General features: G+C 48.7%; 1 long non-coding RNA gene across 1 annotated transcript; it reads left to right on the top strand.

Annotated features, from left to right (window-relative positions):
* Positions 1 to 2173: 2173 nt before the first annotated feature.
* On the top strand, positions 2174 to 17543 carry LOC125930656 (uncharacterized). The gene is made up of 3 exons (XR_007460201.1): positions 2174 to 2774; positions 5192 to 5316; positions 8404 to 17543. It is a non-coding gene; the product is annotated as an uncharacterized LOC125930656 (long non-coding RNA).
* Positions 17544 to 19056: the final 1513 nt, after the last annotated feature.

Below are 19056 nucleotides of genomic sequence, written 5' to 3'. Positions count from 1 at the left end.
CCAGGTGGGGTCCAGAGAGGCTCGCCTGATTCTTGATCCACCTCGCTGGTCCACCCTTCTGAGCAAACAGTGGGGCTGCCTGTCGTCCTCCAGCCAACCGTGCGTCTCACCCAGGCTGCCCTTTCAGCGGTCCTAAGCCAGGGTTAGGGGCAGGTAGGGTGACAGTGTCAGGAAGGAAGCCAAGGCCAGGCCCTGCCTTCCTACAGCCTCTGCGGCTGGGAATGGAGAGTCCTATCATGAACTCAGAGCTAGGGGCTGACCAGAATCTATGGACAGGAACAACTGGCTGGCTCTCAGTTGGTAGAGCAACTGATAATCTTGATCTCAGGGTCGTGAGTTCGAGCCCCACATTGGGTGTAGAGATTACTTTAAAAGAATGCAAATGATTTTTTTTTTTTAATTTTTTTTTTCAACGTTTTTTATTTATTTTTGAGACAGAGAGAGACAGAGCATGAACGGGGGAGGGGCAGAGAGAGAGGGAGACACAGAATCGGAAACAGGCTCCAGGCTCCGAGCCATCAGCCCAGAGCCTGACGCGGGGCTCGAACTCACGGACCGCGAGATTGTGACCTGGCTGAAGTCGGACGCTTAACCGACTGCGCCACCCAGGCGCCCCAAGAATGCAAATGATTTAACACACACACACACACACACACACACACACACCTCACACAAATTGCTAAAGGGGCAAAAAAAGTAAAAAAAAAAAAAAAAGATATACAATGAAAAGTATGTGTCCTTTAGATCTTATTTTCCAATCCTTCACAAGCAGCATTGTTACAGCTTCTTCTGAGTCCCTCCAAAGACGTTCCATGCTTATGTCATCAAATATATTTATGTATTGTTTTAAAAACAAATTATAGGGGCACCTGGGTGGCTCAGCTGGTTAAGCGTGACTGGTGGTTTCCGCTCAGGTCTCCGGGTTTCGTGAGTTTGAGCCCCGCATCGGGTTCTGCACTGGAAGTGGTGCGGGGTCTGCTTGGGGTTCTCTCTGTCTCCCTCTCTGTCTCTGCTCCTCCCCCACTTGTGTTCTGTCTCTTCCAAAATAAACAAATAAACGTAAAAAACCCATAAATTACAGCATATTAACATCGACACTTTGACATTTTTTTCATAGCGCAGAGTGGCACATCAGTTCGGAAAGCTCTGCCTAATTCCTAAAAGAATCATACACATTCTATTCTATGGACTCCACTTATTTAAGTGCTCATCTACTAAAGAACATTCAGGTTGCTTATGGATATATATTTTTTTCATTCCAAGTAATGCTTAAGTACTCTTGCATATACTTTCTGGTGCACACAGGGCCACTAAACCTGTAGGACATATATATATATATATATTTTTTTAAGTGTTTTTATTTATTTTTGAGACACAGAGAGACAGAGCATGAGCGGGGCAGGAGCAGAGAGAGGGAGACAAAGAATCTGAAGCAGGCTCGACTCTGGGCTGTCAGCACAGAGCCCGACGCGGGGCTTGAACTCTAGGACTGTGGGGACGCTTAACCGACTGAGCCACCCAGGCGCCTACTGTAGGACATATTTCTAGAATTGCTGAAGCAAAGGCTATGTGCATTTAATCTGGAAGGCATTGCCTAATTTCCCTCCACGAAGTTGCACCAATGTACAGCAAACAGGAATGTCTGTGCGTGTCCTTAAAGGACGGTCCAGCCTACACCACAACAACGTCATCTCCAGCGAATCTTAACAACACTCCCAGAGGAGAAAAAGCACGCATTATGATTACCACGTTTTGGAAATAGGAAACTGAGGCCCAGAGAAGTAACTGAGTGATAGGGCCTGAAATCGATCCTAAGTTTCTAGATCTCAGCCCGGAGGCCGAACTCGGAGGGACAGGGCGGCGTCCAGCTCGCACCGCTTTTTCACCAGTTCTGCTCAAGGCCGTCGCTCGCAAATCCCACGTCGACTCCCACCCGCAGCGGGAGCCTCTCGGGCGCCGGGCCGGTCGCCCAGCCCAGACGCGAGCCCTTGCCCGAAGCTCGCCTCCCTCGGACAGCAGGTGCCTCCCAGCAACCCCCTTCCCAGAGTTCTCCCTCCACCCGGCCCCGGTCGGCCGGGGCCAGGGAGGCCCCTCGTCAGGACTACATTTCAAACGGCACAACTGAACGCGGCGAAGAGAGCGCGTCCCGGCCTCCTCCCCCTACACCCTAGACACCTCAGAGCCGCGGCTGCCAGGAGTAACTACCTTTCAGGCCTCCGCGGCCTCTCCTACGCCGGCAGCGCTCGGCCTGGGGGTGAGGGGGGCGGGGGGGGGGGGGGGGAAGCGACCCCGGCGGCGCGGAACCCACCGCGATGCTCGGGCGCCATCTCGCGTCCGTTCCTTTGGCCGCCGGGTGGCAGCCCGGAAACTACGATTCCCACCGTGCCTAGCGCGTCCGCGCAGGCGCGGAGAGCCTCTCTCGTTTCCATGGGAACCTCGCCCTCTAGAGTCCCAGGTGCTTGACTTCTGCGGGGCGCGTGGCTGTTGTTCCCCCTCAGGTGCCCTCGCGCTAGGCTGGGTCTGCGGACAGCCGAGGGGGCAGAATAGGGGGCTTGAGGGGAGGAGGCCAGGCGGCTCTGCCTCCCCGGACCAGCGCTGCCAAATTCTCGGCGTCCGGCGGTCCGCGCGCTTCCTGGGCCTGGGAGTTTGAGGCGGAGGGGCCCGGGGAGGCCCGGGTTGGCGAGGCCAGCGTCCGTCCGGCTCTGACCCGCGCAGCCCGCCTCGCTCCGCGCCAGCGCCCTGTCCCCGGCCGAAAGCCTGCGCGCCGCAGACAGGTACTACCGGGGCGCGGGTCGGGCGCGGCAGCCCGCGGGATGGGTGGCGCCGCAGGTGAGCGTGGAGGGGCGCCGGCCGGGCAAGGCAGGGAGCGCCCCCGGGGTTGAGTCCCATGGGTCCGGGACCCGGGGCTCACCAAACGTGGCTTCAGTTCCTCCTCCGTCAAGTGGGGCTTGGGCTGGAATTCTAGGGCACCTTGCGTTCCTGTTGCAGAGCAGCCTCTAGCTCCGTGCCACGCGGGGGGGTGGGGGGTGGGGGACAAGTCCCTTTATCTCTCTGAGACCGTTTTCCTCTATTGCAAAGTGACGAGGTTGAAGCAGATGATCTATCTTTATGGTCTCTTCTAGAGAATATGGGATCATTACCCCCACAGTGCGCCCCGCGTGCCAGACACGGGGAGCTGGATGGTTTTGAGCGACAGTCTCAGCTCAGGATCTGGTGGCAGAGAAACTTGGGTGTGTGGTTTTGGACAAAGTTATCACATCTCTTGAGCCTCGGTTTCATCAGTTGCAAAACCAGGGGTAATCATACTGTCACCTCAAGTGTTTGAAGGTTAAATGAGATAATGCACATAAGTTTTTAGCCCTAGGCCTGCACCTAGTGAGCGTTGTCCCAAGTCCCAGCCATCATTTCCGATACTTTAAAGAACATTCTGGGGCGCCTGGGTGGCTCAGTCGGTTGAGCGTCCGACTTCGGCTCAGGTCATGACCTCTCGGTCTGTGAGTTTGAGCCCCCCCCCCCCCAATCAGGCTCTGTGCTGACAGCTCAGAGCCTGGAACCTGCTTCAGATTCTGTCTCCCTCTCTCTCTGCCCATCCCCCGCTCATGCTCTGTCTCTCTCAAAAATAAACATTACCAAAAAAAGCAAGATGTGAGCACTTACATGCTATGATGCAGAAACCGCAGAATATTGAATTATAATATTTATATACCATTTACATAAGACCAGATGGATACACACACAATTATAAGGAATACGTAAGAATCGTATACTACTCGCATTGAGTTCTAACTTTGTATTCATTGGGAAAAATCCCAACAAGCAATTTTAAGTTAGTGATAAAATGTATTATTTATTAAATCTGGGAACTCCCAGTGGCTTCACAAACAAGTTTTCATTCATCCAACGAGCATCTGTATGAGGAAGCTGCATTGTACGAATAGTTTTTGACCACGGATTATGTACCTGATACTGTGTGGTGTGGTCTGAAGGAGCCAGAGATGTGTGAGATGATCTTTGCCCTCAAGAAAACAGAGTCTGGAGGGAAGATCGACTATGCACCCCAAACACGTAACACAAGAGGAACGTGACACATCATGAGAGAGATACAGGTGTCTGCTGAGGACATTCAGAGGCCGGAGACACCACTGCTAAGTGGCTGTGTCCTGAGAGCAGCAAGGAGCAGACGGCATTTCAGCGGGGCCTTGAGGGATGTAGACAATGTGGATGTGCCAAGGAGTGGGGAAAAGACACTGTGGGCACTCCCCACCCCCAGCAGCCCCGAGAATGGGGGAGAAATGTCTGGAGCCCCATCTAGATGTGAACTCTTAGAGAGCAGGGACTGGATTTTGGTCAGTGTTTTACTGCCAGCACAGCACACACGTGTAGGAAATATTAGTGGAGGAACCGGGGCTCTGAGTCTTGGCGAGACAAGGTCTTATCCTGAGACCCTTGTGCTAAGCCTACACGCTGTCTTACAGACACCCCGGGAAGGGAAGAATGTGATCGGCAGGCGTTTGGGGGGCCATATCATTGGCATGTCTAGTGCAGTGACTAGGAGTCAAGTGAATAGGGTCTGGTGGATGGGTCGGAGGGTTCGTGAGCCTCCTTCCCCGGAAGTGAGCTGAACTACCACAAGGGGAGGAAACTACAGCGCAGGATTATGAAGCAGTCTCGAGGGCCAGTGATGGATACTTTGGTCTCGTGGCATTTGTGGCTGTTCTTGGCTCTCCTCTGTCTGCGGCCCACTCCTCCCCAGAGAATGTCTCTCCCGTCTGTGACCCACCTGGGAGCGGAAACTGTGTCCCCCATGCCAACAGATTGCCAAGGCCTGTAGCCCCCGCAGAGGAAGGAAGTTGGCTTCGGTGGCGCCATCTTCAGGCTGACTTCAGGGCCGTGCCCTTCTAGCCCTGAAGGGGACCACCTAGAACAGCTGTCCAAAGACCCGGGAAAGGGAGAACCACCTCAGCACTTGGGACAGAGGTGTCGCCTGAGGACGGCAAAGCAGAGAATATTGAGAGGAGAGTGGCTTGAGGACAGGGCAGACCCTCCCAGGTCCTGTTTAGGCTCCCCTCTGGGGTCCTTTTGTTGCTCACAGAGCGTGAAATCATCCTCAGATTGAAGAAACTGGGGGAGGGTTAAGTGGGTTCAACTAAAGAAGGGATGGGGCACGACTGATGGACTGTTTTGTCCCTAGATGGGGGATGGCGCCGGACTCTTCTGGAGGGACCCAGAACCGGTTGTTCTTTCATCTTCCCGGCAGCCCGCACGTCCACTCTGGAGTCCTGCTCGTCCAGTTTGCTCCCACTCCACTGGCTGCGGGTAAGTGCCCACTGGGCATCAGGATTCCCGAGTAGCCAAGTGCCACGCGAAGCTTTGGCAACTCAGGGCCTGGCGTCTGAGAGGAGGTCACCACAGCCGAGTGCCTGCCCCGGAGGCCTACGTCAGCCTGCTTCAGGGGCGTGCCGGTCCTTTACAATTCACAACGGCCAGAAGGTCTTACATCATGACCTTGACTTTTCCACCTGAGAGATCTGAGTTTTGGGGTTATAGACCAAAGAGCCAGACGGTGGCATTGAGACCGGCGATCTTTCCGCTCCCTCGGCTGTCACCGAAGGGGTGCCATCTGCCTACCGGCAGGGCCGTAGTCATAGGCTGACCTGAAAGCAGACCCGTACGCCCCTTCCTTCTCATTTCAGTCAGAATTTCCTACCCCTTTGCCTCAGTTTTCCAGCCTGGCCCAGCTGTTCTCAGACACATTTGGCCAGAGTCTCACTCTCGTACCCGCACTAGACTCTGACTTGTTCCCATGGCGGCATGTCGCATCAGGGAGCCGCTGCCCCTTCTCCTGCTCTGCAGCTGCCTGGACCGCTGGCACACCAGAGGGGATTCTGGGTCTGGGTTGGAGAACCGAGAATACAAAGCTGTCCTCCCACTGGGTGGGGAGGCGAGTTGGCGAAGTTTGCCCGGTGAGCTTCCCTGGCCTGGGTACAGATGCCACACTCCACCCCACTGGCGCGACCCGCAGAAGCTCGGCGAGCCTCGGGGGTGAAGATGGAGAGGGGGGTGTGGCAGAAAGGGGCGGGTGGAAGAAGACCCGGATAAAAGCAAGGGCCACATGCTGGCCTCGCTCAAGTCAGACATAATCATGGGGGAGAGCGACAGATTGGGTGAAGGAGGGTGCCCCTAAAGGCCGGGGAGACAGAGCTTATTATACGTACCCCCCCCCCCCCATAAGTTATGTGGCCCGGGAAGGCTTGGAACTGGGCGGAAGTGTCCAGAACAGCAGCTGCCTGTCTATCCCAGCAGTACACACGGCTGTGCAGCTCGTTTCTTCATTTGGTGGGCCTCCTCCACGGCCTGTGGCATTAACTACGTTCATTATGTCGTGCAACCCTCCTCACTAGCCATTTCCAGAACTTTTTCATTAAACATCCCATCCACCCTGGCAATCTCTATTCTGCTTTCTATCTCCATGCATTTGCTCATCCACCTCATGCAAGTGGAATCAGTCAATAGGCATTTTATGTGTGGCTTATGACCCTTAGCCTAATATCTTCAAGATTCATCTATTTTTCTAGCATGGGTCAGAATGTCATTCCTTTTTAAGGCCGAATAACATCCTGCTGCATGGATAGACGACATTTTGCTTAGGCTTTCACCTGTTGATGGACATAGGGGTTGTTCCCATCTTCTGGCCACTCTGGATGATGCCGTGAACACGGCTGCACAAACATCTGTTTGAGTCCCTGCTTTGATTCTTTAGCGCGTACCTAGAAGTAGGGTTGCTAGATCATATGGTGAAGTCTGTGTTCAGCTTCCTGAGGAGTCGCCAAACTGTTTTCACAGCGGCCAAGAAATTTCACGATGATGCAGTATTATTATCTAGATTGCCTACCATAATTATATTTCCCCAAATAGCCCTAAATTTTCCATTACAGCTTAAAAAAAAAAAAAAGTTTCAAGATCCAATCAGGGATCACAGTCTGCATTTAGTTGTCATGTCTCTTGATTCTTCTTTGATCTAGAATAGTGTTCCTTCCTATTTGTTTTTCATGACACTGCCATTTTTGCAGAATCCAGCCCAGTTGTCTTATAGAATATCCTCCAATTTGAATTTGCCTGAATGTTTCCTTGCAGTTAGAGTCAGATTAAACCTTTCTGCAAGAATACTGTATGAGCAGTAAGTTCTCTCTGTTTCATTACTTCAACCATTTAATGTTGCCTGATCTCATTATTGCTGATGTTGAATTTGGTTGCTGGTTAAGATGCCATCTGCTAGATCTTTCCATTGTCCAGGAACCCTTTCCCTTTGTAGTCATGAGCTGTGTGGTAAGGTGAAGTTGTGTGAATATCCTGTCCCCAACAATCTGTCAATCATTGGTTTTAGTATCAAGGAATGATCTTGGCCTAAATTATTATTTCATTGTGTGTTTTTAAATTATATCATTCCTTCTACATTTATTATGTGTTTTGTATAATCTATTATTCTGAGGCACCTGGGCGGCTCAGTCAGTTAAGCACCCAGCTCTTGATTTCAGCTCTGGTCATGATCTAATGATTCATGAGATCAAGCCACACATTGAGATCTGCACTGATCATGTGGAATTTGCTTGGGATTCTCTCTCTCTTCCTCTCTCTCTCTCTCTCTCTCTCTCTCTCTCTCTGCACTGTCCTTCTCAAAATGAATAAATAAACTTAAAGAAAAAAAAAGAAAAAAAGTCAGCGGAAACATAATCATGAGATGATACCAATGTTGAAATTAGCGTACAAGGACTGCAAAGTAGTTACTATAAATATGACTAAGGACTTGAAGGAAAATATAGTGGTCTTAATTGGGAGTCTTAACAGAGTAATTAAAACTGTAAAGAATTGGGGCCCCTGCGTGGCTCAGTGGGTTAAGCTTCCAAGTTTGGCTCAGGTCATGATCTCGCAGTCCTTGAGTTCAAGCCCCGCGTCAGGCTCTGTGCTGACATGACAGCTCAGAGCCTGCTTCTTCAGAGATGTCTCCTTCTCTCTCTGATTCTCTCTCTCTCTCTCTCTCTCTCTCTCTCTCTCTCTCTCAAAATAAATAAACATTAAAAAAATACAACTGTAAAGAACCAAATAGATTGAAAATCCATTGGAGTGGCTTACCAAAAGATTGAAGAAGGCTTGGAAGAAGAATAGGCTGTGAGTTTAAGGACAAGTCTGGAGAAATGATCTCATCTGAAAATCAGAAACAAAAGGACCGAATAGAAATTAACAATGCCCAAGCGATCTATAGGACCATCTCAAGCAGTCTAACGTATGTGTCTGGAGTTCCAGAAAGAGAGGAGAGAGAGGATGGGACAGAAAAATATATGTATTTGAAGACATAATGGTAAGAAAAAAAAAATGTGAAATTTGATGAGAGACATTCACTTACAGATTCAAGAAGCTTGGCAAGCCACAAACAGGATGAGCAAAGGAAAATCACACCTGGAGTAAGCATGTCATAGTCCAAGTGCTGAAAACCAGAGGTAAAGAAAACATTTTGAGAGCAGGTAGGTTCCATATCGGGGAACAGTGATGTGGAAGAGTGGAGGACAGAGACAGTGAGCTCACACTCTGAAGTGCTGACAAAGAAGACAATCTAGAATTCTGTAGCCAATGAAAATATCTTGCAGTAGGAGAGACAGGTAAAGACATTTTATGAAAAATGATAGAGGATGGGGCTCCCGGGTGGCTCGGTCAGTGAAGCAGCCGACTCCTGATTTGGGCTCAGGTCATGATCTCGTGGTTTGTGAGTTCAAAACCTGCACTGGGCTCTGTGCTGGCAGCGTGGAGCCTGCTTGGGAGTCTCTCTCCCTCTCTTTCGGCCCCTTCCCCACTCTCTCCCTCTCTCAAAATAAGTAAATAAATAAACATGTACATACATACACACATACATAAAACTTCAAAAGAAAAAGAGCGACAGAGAAGAGACTTTGCTGCCGGCAGGCCTGTGCTCCGAGAAATGCTAAAGCGCGTTCTTCAGTCTGAAAGGAAATTTGGGAACTTGGACCCATAGGAAGGAATGAAGCACCACAGAAATGGTAAAAGTTGGGTAAATTTAAAAGCATTACTTTTTTGTTTTCTCAATTTCCACAAAAGACCAGTATCTATTTACAGCAAAAGTAATATTATCATAAGATACAGTTTATGACCTATGGAGGAATAAAATATAATAGTAGAAATAATGGGAGAGCAAATAAACTTATATTGTTGTAAGGCTCTAATATCTGTGAAATGTGAAGTTCAAGTAGATTGTGATCAACTAGTGATGTGTACTATAATTTCTTTTTTTTTTATATTTATTCTTGAGAGAGAGAGCGAGTGAGTGAGCACAAGCTGGGGAGGGACAGAGAGAGAAGGAGACACAGAATCCATAGCAGGCTCCAGGCTCTGAGCTGTCAGCACAGAGCCCGACGCAGGGCTCAAACTCACGAACTGTGAGATCATGACCTGAGCCGAAGTTGGATGCTCAACCTACTGAGCCACCCAGGCGCCCCTACATACTATAATTTCTAAGGCAACCATTAAAAAATAATAAAAAGAGATCTAGCTAAAAAGCAAAAAAGGAAGTAAAATATAATATTAATGATAGTTAAATCCTGACTATTGAATTATAATATGTAAATATGGTATTAATTATATTCAGTTCCTCAGAAGAAGGCAGGAAGAGATGAACTGAGGAATTAAAGGACACATAGAAAAAAAGCAGTAAGGTGACAGACCTTGCTCTGTTTCTCCAAATTCATATGATGAAATCCTCACTTCCAGCACCTCAGAATGCGACTGTATTTGGAGCCAGAGCCCCTGCAGAGATACTAAGTTAAAATGAGGTCATTCGGCTGGACCCTAATCCAGTATGACTGGTGTCCTTACAAGAAGAGATTCGGGTACAGACACATACAGAAGGAAAAGAACGTGAAGACGCAGGGAGAAGTCAGCCGTCGACCAGACAAGGAGAGAGGCCTGGAACAGATCCTTCTCTCACAGCCCTCAGAAGGAACCAGTTCTGTCAACGCCTTGATCTCAGACTTCTAGCTTCCAAAACTGTGAGAAAAGAAATCTCTGTTGTTGAAGCCACCCAATCTGTGGTACTTTGTTACGGTGGCCCCAGCAGACTAAACCCAGACTAACACAGACTAAACCTAGGCCTAAACCCAGCTGTATGAATAATTCCAGTAAATGTAAATATTCCAGTTAAAACACAGAGCTTGTCAAGACCCCACTATACAATAGGTAAAAGAGAGAGAATTTCTCTACAGACACGGAAAGTAAAAGGATGAAAACAGATACGCTAGGCACTTAGAAAGCACACGAAGCTGGTACAGCTACATTCGTATCAGGCCAGGTTAACGTCCAGACAAGGAGAATTAGAGATAAAGAGAGGCATTTCGTAATCTGAAAAGGACCCACTGAACAGGAAGCTGTAACCCTAAATGGATATGCACCTGATAGCAGAGCTACAAAAAAACTGAAGTAAAAACTGACAGAACTAAGGGGGAAAAAAGGCAAATGCGTAATCACAGAGATTGGAAAACTCTTCGTTGGTAATTGATAAGTGATTAACTAGACAAAAAAAGCAATAGGACATAGAAAGTCTGAGCGGGACGACCAACTTGACGGAGCCGACATGGTATGTATCTGCGGGAACTCTATCCCATGATATTGCAGGACCGCAGTGTTTGGAGGCACGCATAGAGCGCTCCCTGAAATAGATCGTATCCTCGGCACGAAACAAACTGCGAAAGATGAAAATCTCACAGAATATGCTCTCTTAAATCAGAAAGAAATAATAATATATCTGGAAAACCCCAAATGTTTAAAAATTAAAGAATATATTTCTAGGGCTGCCTGGTTGGCTCAGTTGGTGGGACCTGCAACTCTTGTTCTCTGGGTCATGAGTTCAGGCCCCACCTTGTGTAGAGATTACTTAAAAATAAAATCTTAAAACAAAACATATATATATATATATATATATATATATATATATATATATATATATATGATTCATGAGTCAAGGAAGAAAACACAATGAAGGCAAAATATCTCAAACTGAACAAAAGCACAGCGTATCAGAATTTGTGTAGTGTAGCTGAGAGAAGTGCTTTAGAGGGAAATTGAGAGCTTTAAATCCGAAAAAGAGAAAGCTTTAAAATCAGTATTCTATGATTCTACCCTAAGAAGCTGGAAGAAGTTTGGCAGGTTTTCCCAAAAGTTAAATATTTTTACCATATGACCCAGCAATTCTACTCCTAAATATATACCCAAGAGAACTGAAAACATATATTTATACAAAAACCAGTACACAAATGTTTATAGATGCATTAGTCCTATAGTCAAAAAGTCGAAACAAAGAGCAAAATAAAATAAGCAAAAAAAAAAAAAAAAAAAAAAAAAAAAAAAAAAAAAAAAAAAAAAAACAAGTTAAATCCCCAAAAATGAGTAATGAGAGCAGGAATTAGTGAAATGGAAATACATAAAGAACAGAGAAAGTTAGCAAAACCAAAAGTTGGTTCTTTGAAAAAAATCAGTGAAATTGATAAACCGCTAGCAAGATGGATTAAGAAAAAAAAGAGGGAAAATGCAAATTACCAATTATCAAGAACAAAAGGGTGAAAGAGAGCAAAGGAGAGTAAGGAAACTTTCAGGCTGATCCAATATTCTAGATCTTAATTGGGTTGATGGTTACCCCAGTGTATACATTTACCAAAACTATATGCTTAAAATCTGTAGATAAATTATATTTCAATAAAGTGAAAAAAATTTATGAATTCTAGGGGCGCCTGGCTGGCTCAGGAGGTAGAGGTCCCAATTCTTGACCTCGGAGTCATGATTTTAAGCCCCACATTGGGTGTAGAGCTTACTTAACAGCGACAACAACAACAAAATTCTGCATACTGTTATCTCCAGTTCAGATCTGACATTTCTGGATTTTTCCTCACCTTCCTTCAGTCCATATTTTTTATCTCCCTTTTTTTCACAGTGTAATCTCTGATTTCCAACATCTATATATTTATTCATTTTTTTGTATCTTTCATACAAAAACAACAGTTTTAGAATTCCTACGCTGATATTATCAACAACAAACCAATTAAGTAAAGCTCAAGTGTTTTTTGGGTTTTTTTTTGTAGTCCTTAGGAAGTCCATGAACTGTATTGAACATTTATTTGAATTCTTGTGTTATTTTTTCTGTACAATTATGTTACCATTCATTTCTGGTTTACTCCTCCTGTGTTTCTTTTTTCAGATAGATATCTTATTTTCTTATTTTCCCTTCTTTCTTACACAAAGGTAGCATACTACATATTTGGCAATCTATCATGGAAATCACTCTGTATCAGCTAATGAAAATCTTTTTTTTTTTTTTTAATAGCTACACAGTATTGCACTGATGGGTTTATTTAATCAGCTTCCATGGAACGTGGGTGCTTTCCAACATTCTGCCATTACAAATAATGCCACAGTGAATAAGCTTGTGCATACGTTGCTATAGGTCTGTGGAAGTGAATCTTCGGGAGAAATTCCTAGAAATAGCATTTCTGGGTCAGAGGGTAAATGCCATTCTGTCTCATTAGCACCACCAAATTCCTCTCTCTGGGAGGCTGGGCCAATTTTATGCTCTTACAAGTTTCCCCTCAGCTTGCCAACTGAGATATACTGTCCAAGTTTTTTAGTTTTTGCCAATCTTATTTAAAGGTGGGAATCTTGGGATGCCTGGGTGGCTCAGTAGTAGGTTAAGCGTCTGACTTTGGCTCAGGTCATGATTTCGCAGTTCGTGGGTTCGAGCCCCACATCCGGCTCTGCGCTTACAGTGCGGAGCCTGCTTGGGATTCTCTGTCTCCCTCTTTATCTGCCTCTCCCCTGCTAGCTCTTTCTCTCTCTCTCTCTCTCTCAAAAAAAAAAAAAAAAAAAAAGTGGGCATCTTGTCATATATTTAAGGGTAGACTAGAAACTCTTTAAGGCTCAGAACCCAAGGTGCGGACTTCACATACTGCTCACACTAACAGGTGCCCCTGCCCTGTACTTGTTAAATGAGTAAAGGAAAAAACTGGTCGGACCTCTACCGGACTCATCATGTTGGGACTGTTGTGAAACCGGTCACCATGACAGTTGACTCATGTCCCAGTGTGGGCAGTGCCAGACGCCTGGCTGGGAGCTAGTGAAAAAGAAGAGGAGACGGGTCTCCCCCGCCTGCCAACACTCCCCCTCCCCCCCAGAACAGGTAGAAGACCCTTCTCTCCCCGTGGAACGTAGTAAGAGTACAGCTTTATGAGTCCAGAGATATCCACAGAGCCATTGCAATGCATGACACAATGCCCCCTTTACCCTAGTAGAATTGTCTCTAGTATTTTTTTTTTAATGTTTGTTTATCATTGAGGAGGGGGAGGGGGAGAGAGGGAGGGAGACACAGAATCCAAATCAGGCTCCAGGCTCTGAGCTGTCAGCAGAGAGCCCGATGCGTGGCTCAGATCCACAATTGGAACCGTGAGATCATGACCTGAGCTGAAGTTGGATGCTTAACTGACTGAGCCACCCAGGCGCCCCTCTAGTATTTATACTATTTGTTAAATATGTCGGCACGAACATGGTAAGACTTTTTTTTTCCTTCTTTTTTTTTTTTTTAAGTGTATTTATTTGAGAGAAAGAGTGCAAGTGGGAAAGGGGCAGAGAGAGGGAGAGACAGAATCCCAAGCGGTCTCCGCACTATCAGTGCAGAGCCCAATGCAGGGCTCGAACTCACAAACTATCAGATCTGAGCCAAGATCAAGAATTGGGTGCTCAACCAACTGAGCCACCCAGGCGCCCCGAGATTTTTTTCTTATTGATTGATTAAATAGGTAAGACAGCTGCAGAGTTCAAAATTCAAAAGTACTGTCAATGAAGATTTCCCTTCATTCCCTATTTCCAACCCACCAAATTACCTTCCTCTCAAAGGTAACTAATGGCATCAATTCCCTAGGTGTCCTTTCAGAGATATTTATGCACAATACAAGTGAATACACACATCTTTACCCAAATAGTAGCCTGTTCTATAAATCCTTTTTTTCCCCATTTCACCTTCTTCACATATATTTTTTTTTAAATTGATTTGAATCCTCAGCAGCTTTTTTTTTTAAGTTTACTTATTTTTGAGACAGAGAGAGACAGAGCATGAGTGGGGGAGGGGCAGACACAGAATCGGAAGCAGGCTCCAGGCTCTGAGCTGTCAGCCCAGAGCCCCACGCGGGGCTCAAACTCACAGACCGCGAGATCATGGCCTGAGCTGAAGTCAGATGCTTAACCGACTGAGCCACCCAGGTGCCCCTCTTCACATATATTTTAGATTTCATTCTATTCTACACCAAAACATGCAGAGCTTGCTTGAACTTTTTCACAGTACAGTGTCCTTCGTATACTGTAACTTACTTTACCGGTACCTTAGTGATAGACATTTAGGCTGTTTATAGTCTTTGCTATTACAAATGGTAAGATAAGAAATAACCTTATGTATGTTCTTTTAGACATACAAGTGTGTCGGTAGGATAAATTTCTAGATGTGGACCAAAAGGGATATGTGCATTTGTAATTTTGACAAATAGTGCCCATTTGGCGTCCTTGGAGCTGTACCAGTTTACATCCCAGCAGGGTGGGACTGTGGGGGAGGATCCTGGGCTGCCATCCCCCTGAGAGCATGTGGGAGGCCGGCGGGGGGGGGGGGGGTGTAGCCAGATGGCCCTTTGCACTCTGTATGGGACGATCATCTCTGCCCTGCACCTAAGCGGACCTCGGATGAGCGTTCTGTGGGCAGGCCCAGTGGAGGCACAGGCTTCGAAACGGGAAGTGAAACAGAGCCCGCTTTGACAGCTTCTGAAGTTTGACAGCTCTGACGCCCTCCGTGCTGAGCAGGCTCTAGAAAAAGACGGCTCCTGCCATCAAGGCCGCACAACCCCCAGGAGAAATGACTTAGACAGGGACCAGATTTCATTCGTCCGGCACATAAACAATCCTCACAGGCTGGACAGGACCAACAGCCCAAACAGGAGGCATGAGTACCTACTACGTAGCCAACCCTGGGCTCGACACACAGCACCAGGATGAGGCAGTCTCTAGCGGAGGCAGTGAGATGTATTGTGGCAATGAGACGTGCCCTCATAAAATATAAACAGAGAAATCCTTAACTCCTCTTGGGGAAGGCTGCCCCGAGAAGCGGCATGTGGTCAAGGGCAGGAGTTGCAGGTCTGGAAGCCAGCAGAACCTCTCCGCGAGGTGGAGGCATCTGCCCCAGAGGAGGTTTCTGGGAAGTGCCTTTTCCTTCAAGAGACTAAGGACCACAGCAGAGCTCAGGAAGGACCCGGGACCCTGTCCACCTTCCGTCCTCCCTGCTCGTTCTGAAATACTTAGCTACGGGGCCGTCTTCGGGAAGTCCGCGTGCACTCCTGTCCCGTGGCTCTGTTCGCATTAGCTCCAGGCCCCCCTCTCCCGCCAGGAAGCCCTCGGAGCTGAGGCACCGGAGCTCCAACCGTCCGCATCTGCCATGACTGGCACGGCGTTGTTTTCTGGTGTAGCACTCGGCTGAACGAACTATGGAGAACACAGGCCGTCATGTTGACGATCCCGTAAGTCCTGGAGGTGGAGCTGACCCCAAGCCACGTCAAGCTGCCACTGCTGTGGCCTCATTCCACCTCTAGACCCTTTCGGAGACATGTTCCTTTCCCGGATTTACTTGAGTTTCTTGGCAGATTAGCTCCTTAAGCCTGACGTTACCGGTGCGTTTGTCTGAGTTTGAGGGTGGAAAAATGCCGCCACACCTGAGTCACTAGAGAATGAATCAGTGTGGCCTTCATCGGTGGGTGTGGCACTGGTCGTCACTGTGGCAGCTGGGGACGGCAGAATGGGGACAGAGGGACATGGGAAATGTGAGGGCAGAGGGTGGGCCGTCCTCCTCTTTGCATCTCCTCCTCATGATCTCTCCCTTGACGTCTGGCAGCGTGACACCAGCCGTTTGCGAAGTTCTCGGGAACCTCCCGGACACTGCTCCGCCTCGGCTCTCCTGCCACTCGGCCACTGTCCCTTCTCCTTTGCTGGTCTTCCACCTTCTAGAGAGGATTTCCCGAGCGCCGTCTTTGGTCTTGTCGTCACGCCACCTCCCTGTCTCTCTTCACCCCCTGAGAACCCCTCCGTGCGCATGGGCTCAGCTGTCGCTTCTGTGCAGGCGATCCCCCCTGCCCTGGATGCCACCTCTCCCTGACCTCGCCACTGGACTTGACCTCTAAGTTGCCGCTGCCTACTGGATGTCTCCTTTTGGGAGTCCTGTCATCGTCTTAAACTGAACAGGCGTGAAATCGAGCTTGCTCCTCCTCCCAGATTCCAGTCTTCTGCCCATGGCATCAGCCTTCTCTCACGCACCCGTGCTCAAATCCTGAGTCATCTTCGACGCCTCCTCCCCACTCCTCCCTTCCCAAACGCAGGCCTTGCCACCTGCCTTTGCAACATCTCTTGCTGCTCTCTGTCCTTTGCGTTCTGACTGCTAGCCCAGCATCTCAGCACCCATGTCCTGAATATTTAATAGCTTCTGCTGTGGTCTCCCTGCCTGCACTTTCTTCCCTGCGAGTCTTTCTTCCTACCTGGCCAGACAGATTCTCCGGAATGATTATTTTTATCCTATTTTTCTCTTGCTCAACAACCTTCAGGCGCTGTCTTCACTGTGGATAAGTGCAGATTCCTTCACCTCAGGCTCCAGGCCCTATGTTTGGCCCCAGCCCTACTTGCTGGCGTTATCCCACATGACGTGAGTGCAGGCATCAGATTCCGTTCCGACACTTACGTGCTGTGTGACCCTTGGGCAAGTACTTAACCTCACTGTGCCCGAATCTCTTCCTCAAAGTCTCTTTATAAAGATTTTAGCATCTGAGAGGATAAACAGCACTTAGAACAGTCTGGATATGGAGTAGGCACTGAAATGCTAGCTGTTTAGTGCACCGATTCTTATCAAGCAAGTGCTGCAATCTGCACGCCCTCCCCTGGGCGCACACGTCCGCCTCTCCTTGTTACCTTTGCTCTCAGCCCAGTCCCTCAATCTAGAATGCTCTTCTCTGCCCCTCTCCTCTTACTCACCCTTCATGGGCCCCTGACCTCCCATTTTGCTTCTGATCAACGTCTCTTTGCCACTTCCTGCAGGGCTGCTCCGCCTGGTTGGGTGGTGCTGGGCGTGTCGAGCCAGCCGCAGGCCACTCTCGGCACATCTTCCTGGAGGGGTCGTTTTACTTGACAAGTGAGTTCACCCATTTGTAATGCTACAGCAGCTACCTCAGTAATATCATGGAGTAGAACACAAGACTGGCAGAAGGTTTTGAAGAAAACAGATGCAACTAGTAAGGATACTCAGGGGCGCCTGGGTGACTCGGTCAGTTAAGCGTCCGATTTTGGCTCGGGTCATGATCTCACAGCTCGTGAGTTCCAGCCCCGCGTCGGGCTCTGCGCTGACAGCTCAGAGCCTGGAGCCTGCTTTGGATTCTGTCTCTCTCTCTCTGTCTCTCTCAAAAATAAATAAACAAACATTTTTTAAAAAGAATATTCAGAGTGGAGGTGTCTCAGGCCACCCCCCAGCTGCGGTAGGGGGTCTTCATTCATTCTGCAGCGGAAGGGGTGAGGTGCTAAAGTGAGGCAGGGACAGCCAATGTAGCGGGAGGTGGCTGTCTGTGTGCTCAGGGTCCCCACAATGAGGGTCCTTTTAAGTGCAGGGCTCTCTCCTTCCTGAAGACTCAGTGTCTATACCACTCCCAATTGCCCCAAAGTAGCCTGTATATTGTTTTCTTAACTTTCCACATGGGTAGATCTCATCTCTCCAACAGCGCCCTCAGCACCCAGGGCGCAGGCCCAGCGGGGTGCAGGTGTTGGGTAACGCACTGCGGAAGGCAGCCCCAGGTGTGAGTCCGGCCGCGGGGTTTACTGATGGAGTAAGTTGCTTTTCTTTCCAGCCTCCTTATCTGTCAACTGTGGCTCATACTTACCTAATGAGAGTGTTTTGAGTCACTCCAGTCAACTAGATAAGGAATGTGCAGCTTTCAGCTCAGCAGATGGCACGCAGGGCACTTAGTAAACATCAGACCCCTCCGAGCTACGTGAGGCTCTCAGCAAACGTTGGATTCTCGAATGTTCCCACTGATAACTATACCTTCCCACCTGCATCTACACCCACATCCTTGGCCTCCCTTCCTGTCACGCTGGATGCTCCTACCTGAGGCCAGCCTCTCCCTGGGTACTCGTCCTGGCCCTTGTCGCTTTCACAAAGGCCTCATATGACTGCTGTCTCTGTCTCCTGCGGCATCAGTACCCTCCCCGTTTGCTCACTGTCTTCACTGGGTGATCATGCTGTGGTGTCACTCTCTCTAAAGCAAAAGACAAAACGACACATCAAAACCCCTCCTTTGATCCCACGTCCCACTGGTCACCGCTGTATTCCTCTGCTCCCTTTCCAGTAAAACTCCCTGAAAGAGTTGGCACGCTCCCCTTTCCACTTCTGCCACTCGCTCTGAGCCCACTGCAGCACACTCTTACCTGGCAGTCGTGGAAACTTCTTGTCTCTGGTGACCTCTGCATGGCCAAGTCCAGCATTCGGCCCTCAGGCTTCATTGTACCAGCCTCTCCAAAGCACCTGAGACCCTGAAATGCCTTCTGTCCAGGCCCCCCGGGCCTGCAACTCCTGATTTTCCTCCGGCCCTGCCGCCCACAGTCTCCTTCCTCGCCTCTAAGCATAGAAGTCCCAGGCCTGTCCTTGGACCACTTCTTGTCTCTTTCTGCAGTCACCGAGGTAACTTTATCCACGCTCAGGGCTTTAAATGCCACCTAAGAAACGTCCTCATTTACATCTCCGATCCAGAGCTCCCCAGAATTCCAGGCTGGCGTATCCACCGCCTACTCCCCAGCTCCGCTGGGGTGTCACCCACTTCAGGCGCGGACTCTTGGTTCCCCAGCACCCCCCACCCCCACCCCTCACACAGCCTTCCCCATCTCAGTCATGGGAACTCTGGCTTTCCAGACGCTCAGGCGGAGGCCTTTGGAGTTCTCCTT

Source organism: Panthera uncia, chromosome D1 (genome assembly GCF_023721935.1).
Source record: "Panthera uncia isolate 11264 chromosome D1, Puncia_PCG_1.0, whole genome shotgun sequence".
Lineage (NCBI taxonomy): Eukaryota > Metazoa > Chordata > Mammalia > Carnivora > Felidae > Panthera > Panthera uncia.
This window is presented reverse-complemented; position numbering and strand designations above follow the sequence as displayed.